Here is a 24,879-nt window from a genome sequence, read left to right on the forward strand (position 1 = left end):
ATATTTGATTTTTTACAGAGAGGAAGGGAGAGGGATAGAGAGTTAGAAACATTGATGAGAGAGAAGCATCGATTAGCTGCCTCCTACTCACCCCCTACTGGGGATGTGCCTGCAACCAAGGTACATGCCCTTGACCAGAATCAAATCCAGGACTCTTCAGTCCGCAGGCCGACGCTCTATCCAGTGAGCCAAACCAGCTAGGGGTTTCTGCATAGATTTTATTTATTCTTCATGGGAAAGTATTTAAGAGGGAAGAGCAATATGAGGGATATCTTAGCCTGCCTTTCAGTTAAAGTAAAGCTCATCAACAGGATCAAGAAATATGGGGGCCAATCTGGAGGCTGGAGAGAATGTGAAACTGGCAATACTCTATCAACTGGAAATGGGGTTAATTTTTCTGTTTTGCTAAGCAATATCATGGTTTTACTTATGTACCATGGAACCAAAATAATTTCAGGTAAGAAAAACACCTGTTATGTTTGCATGTGATTCCTCATTTTTCTCCCTGAAAGATGAGATAGGCAACATCACATCTCCCACATGGTTTTCATAAGCTAGAATAATTCCAGGGCATAATTGGGTAAAAAGGGTTACTTCTTACAAGAACTCTTTTTTTTCCTCTTTCTGTTCGAAATATCAGAGAGAATACAGTCAAATATCTCAGGTCCTGTGTTTCATGGATAACATATTCATACATGCATCCAGAATATGTCCATATAGTCACTAGAATGCACTTCAGCTATAATTGTATTATTTGTGATAACTGGTCTTTTGGAAAACAGAAAGGTCATTCATTTTTTTTGTTTGTTTGTTTTGTTTTGAAGATTGGTTTGATCTAACAAAGTTTTGCTTGGGACTTGATGATTTGAACTTTCTTTTCAATATTCACTTGTGTATAAGAATCAGTGACATTTCTAAAGTCACATGAATATTTTTTAGTTTTCCCTTCCCAGTGGGGTCCTGTGCACAGAATGCCTGGGTTCCTGATGAAATGGCTCTCTTGACCAGTAAGTGGATGCATGTTTGTTTCTTAACTCATCTAAGTGTCTGCCCAACTGGCCCTGTAATCAGATGGAGATCCAGAATTCCTCCTCATTTGTAGTTTATCTTCTGTTAATGACTGTTCCCTTCAATGTCTTCCTCTGCATTTAAACACAAATGTAAGACTCTCCAGAGCTGAGTGTCACCATAAAATTCACTGTTGTTTGATAGCTATGACTCAGAGGCCGTGAATGTTTCTGTTTAAGGATGATCTTTTGAAATGTAAGGTGTGGGAGCAGCGACACAGAAGCTGGCCACACTCGATTTTTATATAATCCGGGAAGCTTGGGATACTCTGCTTGTCTCAAGTGAGTGGCTGAGACAAGCAGAGTATCTGATGAACTGAATACCCACTGGGATTCACTGGGGTAATAAAGGAAGTTAGATCTCTGTGGTGCTCACTACCTCTGTTCCATGGCCATGAACAAAGCCCTACATACCTGCTCTTAGCTTCCTTTCTCAAAGTGCCCTACCTCTTTCTGTCCCTGGTGATCAGAACAGAGTAAGCAAGGGATAACCTCCATGTTACTGGAAGACACTCAAAGAGTGCATGTCTGTGCTGAAGAGGAGCCTGGAGGTGCTGGTACGAAGGAACTTGGAAGGGGTGTGGTTCCCCAACCAATCTATGTCCTAAACATTCTGGGAGGACTTTACATTATTCCTCCTTTTCCTACCCACTTGTGGCTTTTGAACCTTCACTTTATATCACTCTCTGGAGATCACCTTGTACAGAAAAGCCCTTTCCCCAGCCCCTTCACTCCCATCCCAAACTTTACAGGCAAAGCAAGGGTTTTAAATGCCAAGATGGCATGGTAGACTTCACCCCCAGGATTCCCTTCCTCCCAATTTTATGTGACTTTTCCTTTTGCGATGCTCAATAGGGAGAGTTGGGAAACCTGGAGTTACATCCAAGACAGTTTTTATATTTAGAATCTTCAAGTCCTCAGCACAGGAGTTATCCCTTTGTTATGTCACAATCCTTACCAATACAATCTCATTTTTTCATAACACGTGCAATGAGAGGTTATTTGAGGGAGAGTAAGACAAGAAATTATAAAATATTTACTATAAAAGCAAACTACCAGAGAAATACAAATGAACACAGTGGAAAGGGAACTTGAAAAGCCCATGACTGGGGACACAGTCTGTTTACACATGTGCCCCCTTGTCAGCCTAAGGTTTCAAAGAGAGGATTTAAAATAAAACTCACTTCACATTTCCTGCCAAATGGGTTTATTTTGTTTTTATCTGATGTTTTTATCTCCAGAATCTTACAGTCCTAGCGGCACTCCTCTCTCTAGAATCTTACTTAATCACTTGAAAGTAAGTGGCAGTAGAGGCCAGCCCAGCATGCCTTCCTCAATTGCCCCACAAGTCAGCTAATTAGGTGATTAAGTCATTAAAGAGATATGCACATCTGAAAAGCTGTCACCCAACCACTCAGGAGGGATAAAGTCCCAATTCTGACTTTCTTCTCACCAGTAACCCTTTAACTCAGCCTACTTGCTTTTTTTTTCAGTAGAAAAGGAGAAACTAAAGCCAGGAAGCCAGGATGCTTTTCAGGAACAAGCTTTGAACAAAGTAGAATAACAAATGCCTCTTTCTTGGGGGTACCTTGTGAAGAGCAAGATTTCAGGATTTCAATAGCCAAAGGCCAAAAGGACTTCAATAAGTGGTCCAGAGTGGGTACACAATGGTGATTTGGGATTTAGGGATTTGCCTATCAGATCATTAACCCGATTAGTAATCCAATACCTTTTGATGTGGACCTTCTTAGACACACCTTTTGTCTTTGCTAAATGAAGAGATGGTGTTTTGTGTTGTGGTTTTTCCCAGGTGACTCCTCTGGGTTTCCATAGAAGTAGCATAGAGCATTTGCACAAAGAGATACTTCCTGGCTTAATCTCCTTGATGCAGCAAATCCAATTTTTGTACTCTTTATCTTTGGAAAGGAGCCTCTGTGGGAAAAGGAAAGAGAGAAGGAACTGGTGTTTTGTTTTATTTTGTTTTGTTTTTAAGATGTAAGTTATATTATGAGAATGAAAACACTAAACATGTCAATAAGCCATGCTGAGTTTGAAAGGTCATTAGTCTAACAAGAGGACAAGGACTTCTATTTAAATATTCATGAATGCACTAATATTCTTGAAAGTAAGGTAATATGTCACACAGTATGCAAGTAACTGCTGAAAAGATGCATCACACTGCTCAGGCAGTGACTCTAGAGGGCTTGGTCCCCACCATCCAGCCCTTCTGCACCCCTCCCCCTGTAGCAGAGCCCCACAGGTTGCCTGTGCATTTGTTACATAAGCAAGTGCCACCATGAAACGGTATGGAGGCTTCTGTTAAGTCCGATCTAAATTCAGATTGATGTACTGTTGATCAGATGCACTGACCCAATGCCTGTGCAGTTGATGGTGATGAGACTCAAAGGCCGCACCCAATGTCAGACTGGAACAAGGATGAGGCAACAGTGTCAGTCCACTGGGAATACACCCAGAGCTACTATGTAAAACACTCCTGCAGACATAAATTCAGAAACAACAGCATTTATCTCACATTCAGAAGTTGTGTCTACATTTGCGACTGTTCAGTTAAACATTACTCCCTGTACCAACTGTTCAGTCAATCTACTGGGCTGAATGGCATCATGTAATTCACAAGTTCAATATTGATATGTGATGCTTGAGCCAGTTTGTAATAAGTGTGACACATGGTACTGGGCGGTTTGCACTAAAGTAAATGTTTTATCCCACATATTCCATAAGTACCATGTGTACTAAGTACCCAATCCTTGGACAAAATGTCCAAGTCCATGTGGTCCTTTTAGACCCAGAAGATTAGGTTTGCTGTGCATAGCTTACACTCCGGGACCCCGTATGGTACTTCCAGGGTCTGGTCTGACCTTTCTTGCAGAGCCAACACTGCTAAATGCTGCTGCCAAATAGAGGCAATAACTAACATTGCCCTATAACTACTTCATTTAATTTGATAGATCAATTCTGCCTTTTGAAGTAGGCAAACTGAAAATTTCATAGCAGCAGAAATAGTCTCCATGAAGCAGAAAAGAAAATGACTTAGGAAAAGAAGCTTCTTTGCTTCAGGAAGAAAGTTGTCCCAGAAACAAGAAAATAACCCGTACTTCTGATAAGATGCTCCACTGTCCACATCTTCTCTGCCTGCCTCCCAGAAGTTTTCCCCAATGTAGTCCAGGACCTTTGTTCAAAAGGGAGTCAAAATTGTCATTGTCTTTTTTTGTCAAACTTCTGTTACATTTTCCCCTTCCTTCCTTTGTTTTTTCCCTTTCATTCCTTCTTTTCTTCCTCCTCTCTCCCCCCAACCTTCACTTCCTCCCTCTCTCCTTTCTTTCTTTTCTTTATTAATTGATTTTATTTTATAAGTTTATTATTTTTCCCATTTGACCTTTTGCCTGTCAGCCTGGGTTCAACCATACAAGAGTGTCTTCATTTTAATTAATTTTACTAATCAAGGTGCAGCCATGTCGAGGTCCACACCTGCCATGTGGGCACTCACACTATTTTTGGTGGGTTGAATCATCGCACACATCATATGGACATCATCATTAGTCATTTCAACTTTCTCTACATATTTCCTCCCTTTTTCTCACATTTGAATCCTCTTTCATCATCTACATTATACGTACTAGGTCAATGCACCCATAGTCCTAGCTGCCATTTGATAGTCTGAGATTTTATTAAAGTCTAGATGCAATTAATTTTCTCTAATAAATAATTACTTCCATAAGAGATTTGCCACAACAAACATTATAGAGAACTGCTCACCACCTCACCCAGTCAGGAAATAGGGTCTAAAAGTAAATGACACCATTTCTACCGCAGGATCTCAGGGTCTAGAGAAGGAGACAGGAAGGAGTCTCTGGTGGGGTTTTTGGGCAGGAGGAGGCTAATCCAGAGTTCCATGAAACACAGGCCAGACAGGAATTAAGAGATCCCTTCTTTGGGAAGGGTGCTCCTGGGTCAGACCTGTTTAGTTAGTGACGTTTAGCAGCTGTATCACTGTTGGAAAGTTGAGATTGAAAGCTAGAATTAGTCCAACTATAGGATTACAATGGTAGTTGTTGAAAACATGAGTTACATGATACACTCTCACTTGACCATCCCTCTCTTCCAAAGTGAGCTTTGTGAAATGGAGAACAAATATCAGTTAAGTATTACTGCATGTTAAAAATATTTGACAGAACAACTTTCAAAGAATCACAGACACAGATATATAATTGGACACCTCCCTCCTGAGTTATACTTACAGGAGTTCCCCTTTAGAGGATTTAACATGACATTCTTTCAAGATTCACCTTCACTCCTTCCATTTTTATATTAATCCAATAAAGAAAGAGAACAGAAAGACTAAATGGTATGGTAAGGAGCACTATTCTATTTTTCTTGTCTACTTGCTAGATCAAGTAGCCAGGTGTTGACTGTGCCATATGGGATTAAGGAAGCACATGACCTGTGTTTGCATGGTGAGCTGGGAGGAGAATGGAGGGGGGATAGAGGAGAAAAAACAGAGGAGGAAGGACCCAGGAGTGCCTACCCCATCCATGTTAATGTTGATAAGACAGCGGCCTTGCCATGAGAACCTCCTGCCTCCTGGAACTGAGGCAGCTGGGCACATGGCAGAGAGAAGACTCAAAGGATGTGAGCTGACCTTGTCTTATGCACCAGGGAGAAACCACTATGGAAACCAAGGGGGGGGAGGGGTAGAGGAAAGGGGTCAAGTAGAGATGCATTGAGAGAAAGGGGACTGCATTTTATAACACTCTTGTAATCCAAGTAGGTTAAGCTCGATACAACAATAACAAAAACAAATGCATTGGACATTAAATAAAAATACCACATTTATCCCTGGCTGCACAAAATATTCCTGGACCCCAGTATTTATTGACAATTGTGCACACAGGTGATGCTTTAATGGTGATGTACCTAGGACCCCAAGAAAGTGAGGCAGTGAGTGAATGCCAGTGACTGTCATGGATGTCAATGAGTATGAACTTGAAATATCACATTAACGTGGTACAAACAAAAATATATCTATACTTTTGGGGTGGTGAGCACACAATACATTGTACAGATAATGTGTTCTAGAGTTGTGTATTTGAAACCTGTATAATTTTCTTAACCAGTGTCACCCCAATATATTCAATAAAAGAAATATATATATATTTACTGATAGCCAGCAGTAAAAGTATATATATATATATATATCTGTGTAGTAACTCTGGACCCACCAGGTGGGAATCACAACAGAAGTATCCTTGTCCAGATGATCAGTTATAAAACTGCATGATTGCTCCTTCATATCCACTTCTCATCTGCAAATAATTTCCTCAAGACTCTGCAAGATTTCAAAGGGAAATTGCTTCCCTTAAGTTAAAGTAAGGCACATAAAACTGTTAGCATATTTGGCATAGTAATCTTTATGGTATTGAGACTATTTCATCTGTCCCCCAATGCCAAAACACTACAATTTGCATTTGTTTTGCTTTGTTATTTCTCTCACTGTTATTTGTTGTATCACAGCATCAAATAACTCATAGGTATTGAATCTGTCAAAACGTGATCTATGAATCCAATGGCTACATGGGTTTAAGGTTGTGTACATTAAGACATATTACACACATCTGTTGATACATATTTTGTATGCTTAACTAGCTTTTCACATTGGATGAGTATCTGTCAGTTCTCAAAAGGGTCTTACACACTGTTTTATGTCTCTTCTGGCTTTTTTACTGTCCAGGGATAGAATACCTTTCTTTATTAGTTAATTAGAGTAGGAGTGTGTAGGTTGATTTTGTTTAGCTTAAAACACTATGTGACAGTTCTCATTAAAACTATTAATTTCAATTCAGTACAGCTTGTTTTCCTCCTACACTCAGAGAGCTCAACATGCTGTCTACTTGTGATCACACACACACACACACACACACACACACACATCATACTGGGCGTGGCTCCTGGTGCACATGCCCTGCTCTCTTCCCAGGGACTCTTGCTTTGCACACGTGCTCAGTTGACCATTGACTTCAGCTCCAACATATCTGACATTTAGTTCTTCCCTTAGAATTTATTAGCCTTTTTCTTCATCTTTTTCAGAGGATCTCAGACTTTTAATGATGGATCATTTTTCATGAAAGCAGAGAACTTTTTTTGAATGAGCTCCCACTTTATTAGTCTGTCTGGAAGGGTGCTCATTTCCACTGCTGGGAAATTTACCATAAATTTTCATGAGAGAGAACTTACAGTTTCAAAACAGAAGTAGCCTTTTGTTAAGCAGGGAGCCATCAGCCCTCTTGGCCATGGCTCTGCTGTGGCTTCACCAAAGTCCCTCTGTGAGCCTCCAGAATTGTGTGTTTCTTGTTGGTTATTTATTTGATTTTGGAAGAAACCCTCTTCTGTGTAAACCATCTGACAATGGGTTTGCTGGCAAGGAGATCAGCTACCCAGACTTGACCTGCAATATGCAAATCTAAGGGAATAACATTAATTTGAGAGAATTTGCATGAACACAGCTGGGAGCGGGAGGGCGAACAGCTCTGAGAAGGAGAAATCAACTTAGGAGTGAGGAGAATTTGAGCCCCAGCTCCCACTGTCAGTCCCTTGGATCTTGGCAATCAACCTGGGGAAATCTTGGACCAATGGGGGATCTCAGAGATGCTGCTCCTGCACTCGGCTGCTCAAAGTTGATCACTTTCAGATGCAGCTGGATCGAAGTCTGCGTGCTAATTTGGCCCTCAGGTCATCCTGGCTGCACCTAAACACAGGTTTATGCACACAATGCCTTCTTCAAAGGTGTTTATTTGATTTCCAAAATCGGACTAGATTAATAAGAATAACACTACCCTGAAACATGTTCCATGAGAAGACACAAGGAAAGCAAGGGGAGCAGCTCTGGCACAGAGATGAGAAACCAGGCCCAGGTGAAGGTGCAGGGTTCATGGGCCCTGTCCAAGCTACTGCTCACTAGGAAGTCACCTTTAGCCCTCACCGTCCCAGGTCCAGGCTGAAGATAGTGTGTGGACTTGGGATTATTAACCTCATTTTATAAGAAGGCTGACAGGCATTACTGAGAACCTCAAATATCTCAGGCTAATGTTGAAAAATCTTAACTATTCATCCCATGGGTCAGTCCAAGCTGGCCCCCAGTCCTCCACCAGGCTCAAGAGGAGAAAGAGAAGAAGCAGAAAGATGTAGGGTTGACATCTGTGGTGAGGGGCCCTGCAAGCTACTGTCTAGAAGACCAGGTGGAATTCTGTGCCCCTAAGGAGCATTTCTGGCAAACTCCACAGCGATTTCCCTGAAGTATGAAATGTCACTGCCTCAGGTGTGAACAATCTCTACAGAGAATGTCCCTGAGTGTGTGGCCACTCATCTTCTCAGCCTCATAAACTCCTCTCAGAACTGAGTCTGGGTGCTCAGACCACCAGGTTATACAGTAGCCTCTCCTCCTCCTGAGACATTTGTATGGGTCTGAGGGTTTGTATGCTAGCAACAATAGCATCCTCCACTAGTCAAAGAGGGGAGGGAGGCAAAGTTCGACTACCTTCTGACCAACATGCTTTAATTTCTGCAAACACACACACACACACACACACACACACACACACACATACACACACACAGGATAAATTTTTCTGAATGTAAAAAAATCTCATGCTAGTTATTGCTATTTTGACAAAATGAAAATATTTATAATACAGATATTTTCACAAGTCAAATATATTTATATATTAAAATCTTACTTTAGTCGCTCAAAACTGCATTTTGCTCTTCTAATGTTTAATACATTTGTAATGCCAGATCTATAAGACATTCTGAGAGGTGATGCTGGACTCACCACGGAGGCAAAACTTTGGTTTAAATAGAAAGGTGACATAGCCCAGAGATGAGAAAGGCCATAGCTTAAACTATTAGAATAAACAGTATTTACTAAAAGACACTTCACTGAAGGGTAAGGAATGGCTAGGAAGAGAAGGCTGTCACCTCCTCACCTTGCCAGGTATGTTCTTAAACATGTATGTGACTTTAAAAGGCCCTTAAGTATGTGCTGACCGGGTGGAGAACCTTGTGGAGATTTTGCACAACCATCAAAAACAATCCCACAGTGCTCATTTCAGCTGGAAAATTCTGTAATTTTCCATTTACCTCAAATAATGTATTAGGGACTAATCCATCCACCAGGAATTTTAACACACCTCTTGGAAGGATGTTAAAAAATGGAGACATTTAGTATTGGGTTTATTTATGTATTTATGTCTTTTTTGAAGGAATTCTTGTTACTTTTTTCAAAGACATTTCAGTCTAGGATCCATACATGCAACTTGTAATTGAATGCAAGGAGGAATATTTTCCTGTAACCATTGTCACCAGGGCCGAATGAAGTGATAAAGCAGCTTGCACATACTTTTTCTAGGCTCAGTGACTACATGGTCAAGAGCTGTTTTGTTTTTCAAAGACTTAGAGTCCTTTACATCCAACTAAAATTTATATGGTTTGCTAATTGCCTACACGTAAGGAAGGGTGAGCGTGCAATTTCCTTTCACTGTAATTTGAAATCCCATAATTATGGTTTCTCGTCATCCACTGGGGAACTGCAGGCTTGGCAAGCTGCAGGGAAGGGGGTTGGCCCTCGTGGTGGCATGTAATACTGGCACAAAGCTCTATTTTGTACTCAAAACAATTTTTGCTGGCTTTGGTATTTTAATTTAATGAAAGACTAATAATTCTAGAAATTTAAATTTAAGCACTGTTCTTTTTATTTTTAACCACCAGGAGTAACAATAATCACTAGTTCGCCTTTAAAAATGTAGAATTCAACAAATTAACTTCACAGACTTTTTCTTGGACTTATTTTAATTTGGCTTTAATGTTATAAGTCTAAATCTTGAAACATTTATATCTCTGGTTTCAGTTAAACTAATAAAGTATTACTATATTAATAATTGCTACTCACTTTATTAAGAACTATAGACATCAAATCCTTTATATTCAAGAAGAGAAAGCCCTTTGGGCTCTAAATACTTTGGCAAATAGGTCCTTAAGATGTAATTGAGTATAACATAAGGTCTGATTTAAAACATGAATTAAAACTAAGGGCACTACTTCTATTTGCAAATCGTTAAGGGGCTGACTTAGAAGATAATTCCTGTGATGCCATTTTAATAGGGACTCACTGAAATTCGAGGCTTGTGTTTGAGGTGAGCTTCAAAAATTTTTATGCAGATGGCCAGCACCTTCAATATCGCTAAATTATTTGAAATAAATCTGTAATATCCAAGGTAACAAAATAGAGAAGCCTGAAGGAAATGGCACACTCAATTAAAACGATTCATGAGCTGCCTTGTGAGAAAGCATAATTTAGGAGAAAATGCCTTAATACTAGAGACCTTTGGAGTCCTAGATGAGCAGTTGCCTTCTCATCCAGTAGTATCCAAACTGAGATCAATTCTGCAATTGAAATTGGTAATGGTGGGTGGAAAGCACAGGCTCCTGATGGGTAGGAGCCTGTGTTATCAGGAGCCTGTGTTACCTCCAGGTTCCACCAGGAGCTGGGTAACTCAGGGAAGGCTTGCTGAATTATACTGGGATTGTTCAAGGCTAAATGCTAGGTGCTACAAAGGTGATTAAGGTATAGTTTCAAAAAAAGTGATCTATGTACATAAAAAGCTAATAACACAAGAGAGACTGGTAATTGACAAGAGTATCAGTATTGTGGATGTGGCATTCCCTGTTTAGAGAAGGGGCATTTAATAAATACAAACACCAACAATGTACTTATCCTATATAATAAAAGAGAAACATGTAAATTGACCATCTATCCTCTACGCCCACCAGCCAATCAGGAGTGAGTATGCAAATTAACCCAACAAAGATGGTGGGTTAATTCGCATACACAGGTGCCGGGCGGAAAGCAGAGAGGGAGAGCTGGCAGCTTGGGGAGGTGTGGGTCCCTTGGTTGCTCCCCCAAGCCACCAGGTGGAGAGCAGAGCAGGAGAGCCAGAGGCTTGGGGTGATGTGGCTCTCTCAGTTGCTCCCAGTGACAAAGGGAGTCACGTCCCCCAAGCTGCCGGGCAGAGAGCAGAGTGGGAGAACCAGCAGAGAGTGGAGCAGCTTTGGGAACTTGGCTCCCCAAGACGCCAGATGAAGAGCAGAGAGGGAGAGCTGGCGGCTTGGCGGACTTGGCAGAGTAGGAGGCCATGGGATGGAGACAGAGCAGGAAGGGAAAAACCAAGAGCACAGGGAGCACAGGAATTCTGGGAATAGTAGTTCTGGTGGCAGCCCCAGGACCTGAAGTGGAAGCACAGAGCACAGGGAGCACCAGGAATGCTGGGAATCATAGTTCTGGTGGCAAATGGATCTGCTAGACACTAGAGCAAAGTGAGCCTGGAGCAAGTTACTGTTGCAGTGGGGGATGGAGGGAAAGCAAAGGTGAGAGACATAAGTAAAATCAGAGTGTCTAGAAAAAATTAAAGGGGAGATATCCTAAAACTTCCTTGAAATCTCCACCAATGAAGCAAAGAAAAAAAATGCCTCTATTATTCTGTGAGCAACAAACCAAACTGGGTTGGGGGTCTCAGACAATTTGCTCATATGATTGCAAAGACAGACAGAAACTCCCAGATTGGAGAGGTCTCCCCTGAGGACTCCCAGATTGGAGAGAGGGCAGGTCGGGCTGAGGGACCCACCCCCAGTGCACGAATCTTTGTGCACTGGGCCTCTAGTTAGTTATAAAATACTTTAATCTCATGCTTTCTCAGTCCATTATTGCATTTAAATATGAAATTAGAACCAGTTATTTTTAAATCTCATTTTGTTTTTTACCACTTTCCCTTCTAAAATGTATTAAAAATACAGAGTTGGAAAAAAGTTTTGAGATACTTTAGTTTATTCTCTCAAAAAGTGAGAGAAGTTTCAACTCATGCTTAGAAACACTGAGTAAGGTATGGAGCCCTTTAATCTTATAAACAGGCACACACACATACATAAACACACACACACACACACAGTATCACACAGTATTGGTTCATGTTCAATGATGGAAGTTAACTCAGGACTAGACCCAGAAGCTCAAATGGTACCCCTATACCTCTATCTCCTCTTTCTATTTATTTCTCACCTGTGCGTTTTGATTTCATCATTGTACAGCACAAATTGACTTGTTCAGTGAAGCTAGAAAGGAATATTCACCCTGCTCACCAACCCTCATGGAGATGAAAGTTCTTTGAGCCTCCCTCTGCCAACCCTAGCAATAGCCTCAGATGGGCTGTGCTGGGTCCATGAAAATATCCTTGGCTCAAGAATTATTGCCAGAGTAATGGGGCATTGTTATGTCTAAGGCTGGGTCATGTTGCCCATCCTTCACAAGAGGTGAGGAGGAAGAGCCTCATGAATGACAGATTCATTCAGCAACAGGGGGCAGGGAAGGGCAGCTTCCCCAAGAAAGGTATGTGGGGATATTAACCAAACACCAACATCAACTCTGTGGAGAAGATGGCACAGATGGCAGCTCTTTATGTCTGAATCCATTGCTCTTTCTACCAGAACACCTCACCTCTTAGAGATAAGAGACTAAAAACACAAAATGAATCAGAACTCTAGAGCAAATAAAAACTTGAGATCATAATATCCACACAGAACTAGACAGTTTCATGTATTCTATGCCATATTCTCACGTCAAATGTCACATTCTTAATAAAATGACATCTGCTCATGTGAACACTGAGCAATGGCTGAACTTTTCATCTTGTCCCCATGCCTGAATCTGCCCTGCTTCTGAGACCTGGCTTCAATGACCTCCTACTCTGACTCCCTCCCTGCACATGACCATCTCTTACCCCAAGCAGAGGTAGGAAAAGTGCCAGCTGGGCTTTCCCCGCAAAATTACAGGGTTCAAGAACCCAGACACCTATAAAATGTGAGCAGAAAACGCATTTCAGCGTTTTTCCTGGCACAAGGACAACGAGCATTGGTCCCAGGCTATTCAGATTTGTACATGTAAGTGGTGGTCTATGAGTTAAAGTCTGGACCGAATGAAATACATGAAAAAACCTGTAAGAATGTACTGTGTATATTTCCTACAGACAACTATGTCTATTTGTTTCTTGTGTTTCTATTTCATTTGTACAAAGATTCTCTCCTCTTTCCTCATTTGGAGTTCTAAAGGTGGAAGACTAGAAAAGCAAGTATCTCAGAAAACTATCAGCAATCCCTTACATCCAGACCACAGATATATATACACAAACACACATACCTACATGCATAATTACACACATACACACACACACATACTCAACATATAAACATGCAAATGTAAACTTACACATGCACATGCATACAAATATATGAACATGCACACAAGTACATACACACATTTGACACTGGAAAAATGGCAAGGCACGAGGCTCTGAGAAAGCTGTGTGTCAGTGCCAGACTAGCTTGCTCTGAATGATATGACCACAGAAACTCCAGGTCCATCAGCCTGGAGTAGGTCATAGTTTAGAAAGATCCACTGTTTCTAGAGCTATTCTCAGGGTTGCTCTGTTCTTTCCTTGATGACAGCAAATGACACAGGTAACACCACTGGCTCCCTGTTTGTTAAGCTGGGGCTACTTCCAGGTCACAAAGGAAATGTGTTCTCTTACTTTACCTGCACAAAACTCCATGTCATGCCAAATTGCAAGTGAAGAACACAACTAGGCGTACAAATTCAAGCCCTTAGTCTCCAAGTTACTACAAATTCATTAACTTGAGAAGATACTTTCAACACATAACCAAACTGTGTGACAAGGTATTTGATTAAATAGACTTTATGTGTGTAGTGACTGGCTTACGGCCTTGTGCCCTGTAGAAAGACAAATGAATAAATCAATGCATGAATGACCAAATGACACATATTCTAGAGATGTGGTTAGGATGAGGTCTTAGAACTTGCCAGTTTCCTTGCTCTGCACTCTAGCCTTCAACTTGGGGTCCCACATCTATCACGGCCTGTGAGTGCTGACTACAGACCCCACACATCCCAGCCTGCTGCAATCTGTTGAGGGTATGATCTCTGAAAGGGATGGCACACTGGACAACAGTCCTCCCAGGTGCCACATGAACAACAACCACCTTCTCTTCTTCCATACCTAAGGCAGTGGCTTTGGCATTCCTGTAATTCTCCAGGCTGACTGTATGTGAGCTCAACTTCAGAATTCATTCTAACCCTCCAAGTAGCATGTAGTCATTCATGGTTGGGGAAGGATGAGCTTATGGGAAGGCACTTAGCAAGGTGGCTGATGATGGTGAGAGTTTAATAAATGTCAGATGTTTTGTCACACCATAAATCAGATTAGGATGGCAGATACATGCTGAATACTCTACCTGCAGACACTGCATGAAAGGAAAATTCAATGAAAGACCAGTAATTTGGAGTATATTTTAAATACCTAATTTATTAAGATGATATCTGTGTTAAAGTCAAACCACTGGTCACACATAATATTTTTATGTATCTTCCAAATAAACAATTCTAAGTACATTACCAACATTGCTAAAAGTTAAACACCCCCTATACACACACTCAGGCATACATATACTAGTACATATACACACACACAGGTGCACACATCAGTACAGATAGATGAGTCATGCTTAAATTAGCATACTTTGAAAATGAGCCTCAGTGTAGCATAATGTGGTCATACAGCAAAGAACAAATAATTGGCACCAATTATTTGCATTTTGTCATCTGCCTTTCAAAATTTGAACTTCTGCTAGATGGAATGATGATAAAGTTGACTTCTATTTTCCTTTTTAAAGATTCTCTCTAATGTACCTTTTGAAATGCCTCTTACTTCCCTAAAAACACCTGTTTTAAGAGATGGGCTATTCTTCTCTTACTAGAGGCCAAGTGCACGAAATTCATGCAAGAGTAGGCCTTCCTTCCCCATGGCTGCCAGCACCAGCTTCCCTCTGGCACCCGGGACCTGGGTTTCCCTCAGACCACTGGAAGGCACCCGGGACCCGGACTTCCCTTGCAGCCCCAGCTTCATCTAGAAGGTCGTCCGGAAGAACGTCTGGTCTAATTAGCATATTATGTTTTTATTATTATAGATTATATCACCCAGGAATTGCTCATCCTGGAGCAAAGACACTTGTGGGGAGAATAACTGGAAGTCATTGGATGGATGCTTTAAAAGAGCACAGGCAAGCAGGGGACTAGGGAAACTAGAAACCCTGTCACCAGAAGATTCCTCCCCCCAGCCCCTCCGCATTGCCAGAGCCAGCAGTGTTCTGGGAAAGGAAGCATCAGGCTGCACAGTCATCAGAGACATCTTCAACCGTGGCCAGCCAGGATACTTCAATGGATGTGATGTTGCAGGCGAGAGGATACCACACACCAGCCTCGTGTCAGACAGTACTTCCCTTTCCTGGAGGTTAAATACTGGGTAACTAGCATGGACACTGCAGTCAGGAGGAAGAACATGGCTAATCCTTTTTGTCTTCCTTTTGAAATGTCTCTGAAAAGTTAAAAAGACACCAGTTTCTTGCCATGAAACTATTGGGAAGAGTGGAAAGTGTTCCGGGCACATCCTGACTCTGCAGGTCCATTGCGCCCAGATTCCTGGCAGAGCAGCCCACAAAGCCCCTCCAGCCCAGGGCTCTCGCAGGTGGTGGCAGCTCTGGGGATTCTGTTTACAAATCATTAATGAAGTGACTGTGGCTCTTTTCACTTGCTCACACTTTGAACTGCTGGGAATGACACATTTCTAAATGGGGACACAAGAGCAGAGGAAGCCCACAACAGCCTCATTATGGGGGCCACACAAACACTGGCATGCGGGGTTTGGATTAACCCCATCAATTCAGGAGGGACAGGAAAACTCACCAGTTTGGGTTGCTAGGCAGGCCAGGCTGGTCCCCGAATTGTCCCCTCAGCCCCGGACCCACACTTTCTTCCTGCACCATGAAAGGCTCTTTCAAAGCCGAGGTTCCAAGCTGCACAAGAAGTGGAAGTCACTGCATTCTCTGAATGAAATAAATGTCTCTTTTTAAATCCTATAAGGTTTGTGTAAGTTCTCCCCAGTACAGCACCATTAGGATTCCGAGGAAAGACGCATACATTAGACTACACTGTGTCCCTTTTGTGCTCCAAACATCCACTCTCTCCTGCCGCTGATAGAGTTTAAAAGCTTAAACAAAGTGGGGCTCCTGCTGAGGAGACAAGCTGCAGGGCCCACTGAAGCCACCTTTGTGTTCAGCGGCCCTGTGTGAATACACAGCATGTTGTCACTGGTGAGGGCAGATGGCTCCAGCGGGCCATTCCCGCAGGATAGAGCAACACAGAGAAGTTTATTCATTTAGTTCTTTCATCACAATCAAACACTTCTTGGACTACCAAATTTCCCAAAGGCACACAAATACATCCCAGGGGAAATGGCACCCACCCTATTTGCAGGGTTCAGAGGTGTCCCTGCGGTGGGAGAAGACATTCAATTATTTTGCCCCAAGATGTCTCTCTCTCTCTCTCTCTCTCTCTCTCTCTCTCTCTCTCTCCTTCCTCTGTGAAATGCTCGTGGAACTCATGGTTTCATAAACTGCTCAGGAAATCGCCGAGGAATATGGGGGAAGCGGTTCTGGTCCAGGATGTTTTCACGTTGTATTTTCAGCTGCGAAGAGACTTAAGTTAAATGCCGCATCAGGGGTTGAATGAGTGGTCAGGGAGATTTAAGACTGTACGTAAATTGTCAGACTTGAAAGCCTCATTTCAAGTCGTATTATGTTCTCTCTTTTAGGTTGGCAGGTGCTCTTCTTCAACAAGCGAGAAAGATTTGCATCTTTGCCCTCAAGTTGTCAAGAGATTTCAAGCATAACTGGAGCTCCCTTGGTTTGGAGAGAAAGGAGAGATGAGGAGTCCTACTTCTGAACGTTCATATAATTTTTGATTTGCAGGAGGTTGTCCTGCTGACTGGGAAGATGGAGGAAGGGTCTTTGCTGCTTGGATCCTACCACTGACTTGCCTACTTCTTTGATGAAACCCCACCAGTAGTGTCTCTGAAACCAGAAACTAATAAATCCATGAGTAACCCCATATTTTATGTCTTAGGGTATATTCAAGTAGGCTAACATCTGAGGGCTTCTGAGAAGCAAAGGATTAAGCAAAACATTATTAAATGAGTGTATGTGCAAAAATGTTTTCCTGGAAAATTCTCAGAGCCAAATTTACATTTCTTTTTAATATAGAAAAAAAGGATTTCTTTGAGCTCTAATTTTTAAAGTCTTAACTTTTTGGATTTAAACAAGGAGGAGGAGTTTATTTTAGAAAATGCATTGATCATTTACTAGCATTCTCAGAACTCGTCTAGCCAAAAAAAAAAAAAAAAAGACTCAACTCAAAGGCACTTAATCTGTTTTAGGTTATGCAAGAAAAGCAAGGGCATTATACATGGGAAGACAACATTCTTTCCCCACCAGCGCAAATTTATTTTGCAAGTTAGAAGTGTAAAAGTAACCTTAGCATAAAGTCTTTATACATAAAGTCTAGGTTATCAGGGAAAATATAGCACAAAGCTAGCATTCTGAACTTTATTAACATGGCTACATACACCATTTACACATGTAGATCAAACCATATTTAATTAAAATGCTAAATATATAAAAAATTATAAATGAGCCTATTCTGGTTTGTATGCTTGTATATTTATCTCGATTTAGTATTATCATATGTGTGGTGTTGATATGAGCCTGTTTTTGTTTGTTTGTTTGTTTTGTTTTTAAGTTCTATTTCATTAAATGTAAGACTGGGATAGAGCTTTATGAAACAGAGAAGATGCTGCTTGGCATGCCTTTTAGGAGAGGGTGTAAATACCTCCTAATGCATTACTGGAATCAAACACTTGACATAATTTAACATGGGCCATGTTCTCCCAGCATGTAAGTTAATACTTGGGTGTAAGGTCATGTCTCTGCACATTCTGTAAAACAGATCACAGAACAGCAAACACAGTTTATACCGTTCCCTGCTGTCAGTCTTCACAATTAATACAGATGGCTCAGCCACATCAGCTAGGCATCCACCCTCATCACTCAAGGTGGCTGAGGGGAGCCCATGCCTGGTGTCTGGGCTGCAACCCTTTGGTTTTGAGAAGGACCTTTAGGGGATCTAAAGGGAACAATTGCCTTGTGATTTGATCATCTTTTGTCAGATATTAGAACACAAAGGCATGGGTAAATTTTCAAAGTTTTCCAAAAGGCTTTACTAATAAAGGTGGAGGGGGAGATTCAACCTTAATAAAATATTAATTGATTAAAAGAGCAATTTTTATTATTTTGTATAAAATAAACTCTGGATTGAAGATTTTAATGTTCATTGGGGAATTTTTTTCTACTATTCTTCCTTCAACAAATAATTTGTTTATACATCCAAAGTATGCTACTAATGAATTGTTACAAAATATTCTCTGAGGCTATAGAGTGGACTAACTTTGTAGAATATAAAAAGGTATAAACTAAATCAGATGGAAGACAAAGTCAACACAGTATTGGAAATGAGAGAGGTAAAGGATGAGTGGTATTCCCGTTACAATTGCTGCATAGTTAAACTCCCAAACAGTGGTGTGCTACCACAACCATTTGGTTATATTTACAGATTATCTTGGTCAGAATGTCTTGCTTCTGCACCATGATATCTGGGGCCTGAGATAGGAAGAGCTGAAATCAGTGTGACTGGAAGACTGGGGGCTGGACTCTGATCACCCACTCATCACATATGTGTTGGTTAATTCTGGGTGTCAGCAGGGAACTCAACAGGGATTGTCCATTGGACCTCTTATACATGGCCTCTTCATGTTGTTTGAGCTTCTTCCTAGTATGGCACCAAAGAATAAACAGATTTCTTACCTGGCAACTTAGGGCTCCATGGGTGAAGTCTTCTGCTAACAAGCTTAAAATTTCATCACTTTGTTTTGTTTTGTTTTTTTTTGCCCTAGACATGAAACTCATGCAAAATCACATATGCTACATGTTCCCCTTACATCCTAGAAATAATGCAGAGGTTCAGATTCAAGAGGAAGAGAATTAGAGTCCACCTAGTAATAAGAGAATGGCCAGGTTCTAGAAGAGCATGTGGAATGAGAGATATCATTGTGGTCATCTTTGAAAAATACCATCTGTCACAAATGGTAACTAATGAAGCTCACTGTAGAAAATTGGAAACTGACAGCTTCGAGTGGAAAGAAAAAGCTATAGAGATGATAGTTGTTTCTTGCTTCAAAGCTTGGTGAGAGCAGGCAACGGAGGTACCAGATACTACTGAAGGCCAGAGTGCCGAGGTCCTGAAAACTGGACCAATCTTTTTAAGGCGCATCTGCACTCCCAGATTCCTGCCTATCCATTTGCAGTCAGAAACCACTCTTCTCTACTTAGGCAGTGTGGAGAAGAGGCCTACTAGGATCATTGAATGGGACAGCACTAGTCATAGTTCTCTAGGAAACCAGTGGTCAATAACTGTATTAACTGAACCCAAACTGGTGATTAAGTGAAAGTTTGCATTCCCAAAATATGAAAATCTATGGTTTCTTTTTCAATAGCTCCCCAAGTTCATATTTTCTTCCCTAAAAGTTACTGATGATTCCTTTCTGTGGTAACAAGTTGAAATTGGAGAAAAGATACAGATGCTAACATCTGGATATTCCTAGTTAAATAGACCCACCTATCCTCCATCAACTCAAAATAAAACCACCAACCAGAAGATTCTATCCTTCATCCAGAGCCTGGAAAGACTTTTCAATGCCCCTTCCCTGAGCATGAATAGAGAGCCAAGAAGCACCAGACATTCAAGGAAAGCCAGACACCAGCGTAGACAGATGAAAGGACATAGTAAACAGTGACAGAGCAGGGAGTAGAAGACAACTCAAAGTCTTTTCATCCATAAACTAAGAACCAGATTCAATAAAAATAAACATCTAAGAAAGAAGAAAATGTTCAGTGAAATTAATATATGTAATATATAAATGTTTATATATAATCTAAAAATGTGTTTATGTTCCTATATGATATATAAATTATACATGTGGAAATTTAAAATAAAACAATTGAATGAGAAAAATTTGAGGAAATCTTTTATATGGTAAACCAAAAGACAAAGAGATGGAAAATGGGAGGAAAAAAAGAAAGAGAAAATTAGAGGAGCAATCCATGAGTTTCATTATCTGACAAATATAGAAAATAAGAAAATTTAAAAAAAATAGTGTTATATCAGATTCCACATGAAGATTCAATTGGTCACTCAACACAATGAATGACTAAAAAACAACTTTAGGTATACCCATTTTTACAAAATTTGAGAGATGTCTGAGATTTTGTTGCCTATAGTTTCTTCTAAGGTTTTTATGTTTTTACTAGAGGCCCAGTGTGTGAAATTTGTGCACAGGTAGGGTCCCTAGCAGCTGTCGGCTGCCAGCTGGGGTCTTCCTTCATTCTATGCCTCCCCCTGGTGGTCAGCGCACATCATAGCGAGCGATTGAACTCCTGGTGGCTCGAACTCCCCAGGGGACACTTTGCATATTAGTTTTTTTATATATAGATGACTTACATTTAAGTCTTTTATCCATTTTGTGTTTATTCTTGTATATGTTGTTAGTTGATGGCCTAGTTTCATTTTTTTTCTATGTACCTGTCCAATGTGGTCTATATTTTATTTGGCCTTCAATTTGTCTTTATGAAATATCCTAGTAAACAAGTACAGTCAAAATGTAGTCTCTTACAATAAATCAGTTTATTTGTCAAATCTAAGGAGATTGAAATGATTTTTTTCTCTTTGCGGTATGTAATCAACTTGTCATACAGTGAGGGTCATTAATTTCTTTTGTATCTAATTATAAAATACTTGGAATATTACATTTTATGAGGTGATTATTGTCTAATTCTTGGTAGGGTGCATTTGATTTCCTTTAATTCAATAATATGTGTTAATGCTTCCTTTTAATGGTTGTAAATTTGAAAACTTCATAAATTAATACATAAACTTTTTAGGTGTATATATTTATTGAAGCATGTTGTTCATAATTTAAAGGGTCTTTTCAGAATAAGTATTTATCTTAGTATTTTCAATAACATAAATTTACAATTATTGAAAAAGAGTAGAAAAATGCTAGATGACATATTCAATCCCCTGAGAATGCAATTAAACCTTGTTGTTACATTTTTGATAAGTGACTTATCCTCTTTGAATTTAAGGAAAGAGGCAGGATGAAATTTGAATTCTTGGATGACTCAGTCAGATTTCAATTATTTGACTTAAGTATATCCAATTGCACATCCATTTATCATTTTTAAGTGCAATGTGTGTGTATGTGTTCTGAACTCTTTTGATTAACTTGGCCAAATTGTAATCAGTCTTAAAACCATGCCCATCATTAGATTGAGTTGCCTGACCTGGGTTTGCTAAACATTCACGAGGTATCCAATCATCACCTGAACATTAGGAAATGCTAACCACTCATATATGTGATGATAGGAACAAATTATTTAGGGTCAAAGGTTTTTGTTCTGATTTTTTCTCAAGTTAAAGGCAAATACCTCTCACATATTTTGAGTTTGGGGAATCAGTGGTTCTCTTTAAATCAGCAGAAGTTGGGATGTGTCCAGTTTAATCATGTACATTATCTCTTGCTTGAGTTCTACCAATATATTTAATAACCTTACTGGGTGAATACTATAGCTTTTCAACATATTGCCCTAACATTTGAGGTTTGCAGTTACATCATGCATTTGGTCTGGGGCCTTCTAAATTGGAAATAAGGTACAATCTTTCAATAGAATGTCCTCCTTCTGATGTAAAATTAAGACATAGGTATTTTTCCCTTTCTTCCTCATTGCTCCAAACTGTGTCAGTTGTTACTGAGTGCCCCATAACTGTATTTCCAACAAAGATTACACAGATATTTTTGTCTAGCTACATGTCCTGCAGGGCTGTTCTGTGGTCTTCCGATCAGTAAAAATGTAATAACATTTTCACATAGTCAATATTTAATTCTGTAAATGCAACTGGTAGTTGTAATCTAGGTTATTAACCACACGGTGATTTATGACAGAGGGCAGACAGTGCCAGGGCTAGAGCAGTAAGAAGGTCCTCTGGTGACAATAAAAAGGTTATAAATTTCATAGCTCTGCCTGAGAAATGTATTTATATCCTATATTAAGAATAGCTTTTTATAAATTTTAATGATCCGTGTTATTAATGGGTCTGTCATCATCACTGCCTGTATGAGACTACAGTCCTTGTTTATTTCTGTTACTTTTCCATCAGCTGAAGGTCTTGTGAAAAAAAAAAAGCTCTTATTAGCAATTTGCCAAAAAAATATTCAAGAGTTATAAGCCTATCATTGTTTCCCTGGACTGCAAAGCCTGTGAGTGGTAGTTTGCATAAAGTTTTATGACCAAGGCACAGGTCGGGCTAATTGGATAGAGCACAATCGGAGCTCTATCATGTTTACAAAGGCCAAGTCAATATGCAGAAATAAAACCAAGGCCGTATCAAAATGGGAAATGTAGGGATGGAAATTGTCCTTCACTTCAGCTCCCTGTTCATTTGCTGGGAGCCCTTTTGCCTTCCAGCTAAGCCTGTGAGTGTACACATGCATGTGCCCAAGTGCAGCTCAACACCCTTCCAAGCCAACTCACTCCCACATCCATCCCCTTTCCAACTTTATGCCATAATGCATGTGAAGAATGAGAGAAAGGGCTACTTTTGGAAATAGGATGTAATCTCCAGGGTGCAAGGTGTTCTCAGCTGGTGGGGCTTGGCAGTGTTTCCTATACTCAAACACCATTTTTTAAAACCAGATGTTTACAAAGCAATCTTACAACAGGTTTTGGAAATTGCTCCAAGGACTTCCTACAAGCAACGTAATGCAGTTAGAGAATGGGCTGTTTCCAGTTACATGATTTTAGTGTCAATCCAAGCCATGGTTTTACATCCAAAAGTTACACATGTAAAGGGAAGGATGATTGAGAGAGGCTATTTAAAACAAAGGAAACAAATAAAATTTTCTTATGTGCAATGTTTTTGACCATTGTTCTTTATATATAATACTAGAGGCCCGGTGCACAAAAATTTGTACACTCGGGTGGGTCCCTCAGCCCGGCCTGTGCCTTCTCACAGTCTGGGGCCACTCAAGGGCCCCTTCCACTGGCTGCTGGCACCAGTTTTCCTCCGGCGCCCGAAACCCAGGCCTTCGCTCTTCACCTGGGAGGGGCCGGCGCGGCGGGCTTTGATCTGCGCTGGCCGCTGGGGCCGGTTCCACATTTAGCTCTGCGCTCGCAGTGAGGTCCCCAGGGGTTGAGCCGGCACGGTGGGCTCAGCGCTTAGCTCTGTGCTAGCCAAGCGGGCCCCGCTGGCGGTGCCGGCGCGGCGGGCGAGGGCTTTAGCTCTTTGCGGGCTTTGCTCTTCGCTTGCCACACCGGCCTTCGCTCGCTGCACCTGCCCAGGGCCAGCAGGCTTCGTTCCATCACTTGGCGCCTACGTATGCAAATTAGCCGCCATGTTTGTTGGCAGTTAATTTGCATATCGCCCTGTTAGCCAATAGGAAGCGTAATGAAGGTACGGTTAATTACCCTTTTTGTCTTTTATTAGATAGGATTAGTTTATTGCAGTATAACTTTATTTCAGTTAAATTATAAGGGGCTACATTTTTAATGATTAATTTTCAAGTTGTTAAATAGTATCTCTGTATAGACAAAGGTTTTGAAATCTTTATTTTGTGGTTACTCTAAATTTTAAGCTGAAAAATAATCTCTACATTTTCTTAATAAGAAGGTATAGATTAGGAATATTAGAGAAGACAGTTCTTTAAGACACTTGTTAAAATCTCTTTGCCAGCTCTGCGCTTCCCATTTAACCACATCAGGTACATAATGCCAGGTGGTTTCCTCATTAGTGATGCCAATCTTGAAGGTAATAACAGACTGACCTTGCCATGATAAATGAATGATTTTTTTTATTAGCAACTCACAAATAATGGTTTTGGTTATCCATTAACAAGCTTTGCTGGCATTAATTGCTTTTGGGGGTTTACAGAATAGTGATTCTCTAATACTACTATTCTTTTCCTTTATTTGATAACATTATTTTATAAAGAACTTTCCTTTATCAACTGGGGATGAACTATTGTTTCTCTCAGAGGAAAATACACCTGTCAAGACCTATGCTTAATTCTCATCAATTTTTACAACTAGATTTTGTTGTAAACTTCAATGTGGGTAAATAAGGCAACTTATCTCTTTTTGCTTTCCTCATATACCATGGTCTCAATTTTTTTTTCTTTTTTATTATTTAGTGTACATTTTGTTGCCAAATCAGTCTGATTTTGTTGTTGGTCACCAGATCAATCTAGTTTTAGTGTTCTTTTGCTATGCTGAGATTTTCTGGCACAAGACATCCAGGTTCATTTGCTTATTGCATGCCTCACACACAGAATTATCCATTTCTGCAAGGAACACTTGTTCCATTTAGTGGGGTATTGTATTTAGAAAACAAGTTGTGGGTGCAAATCGTGCTCATTCCTGCTAGGTGTTATAGCTTCTGGACCTTTCAGTGTACAGAAGTAGTAAAAATGCAAATACAATTGTGAGAATATATTAATATTTTCAAATATAATTTAAACTGATAATACTCTTATATTTGTATCTCTTTTCCCTTAAACTGAAATCCATGGTTTCTAACACTAGTATATTTGTTTGTCTGCTTTATGCAATATATGAAATGATTTGAAAAATTCTATACCATTGTTAATGTATTCAATAAAACCAATGAATGAGGTTT

Source organism: Myotis lucifugus, unplaced genomic scaffold (genome assembly GCF_000147115.1).
Source record: "Myotis lucifugus unplaced genomic scaffold, Myoluc2.0 scaffold_0, whole genome shotgun sequence".
In the NCBI taxonomy this organism is placed as follows: Eukaryota; Metazoa; Chordata; class Mammalia; order Chiroptera; family Vespertilionidae; genus Myotis; species Myotis lucifugus.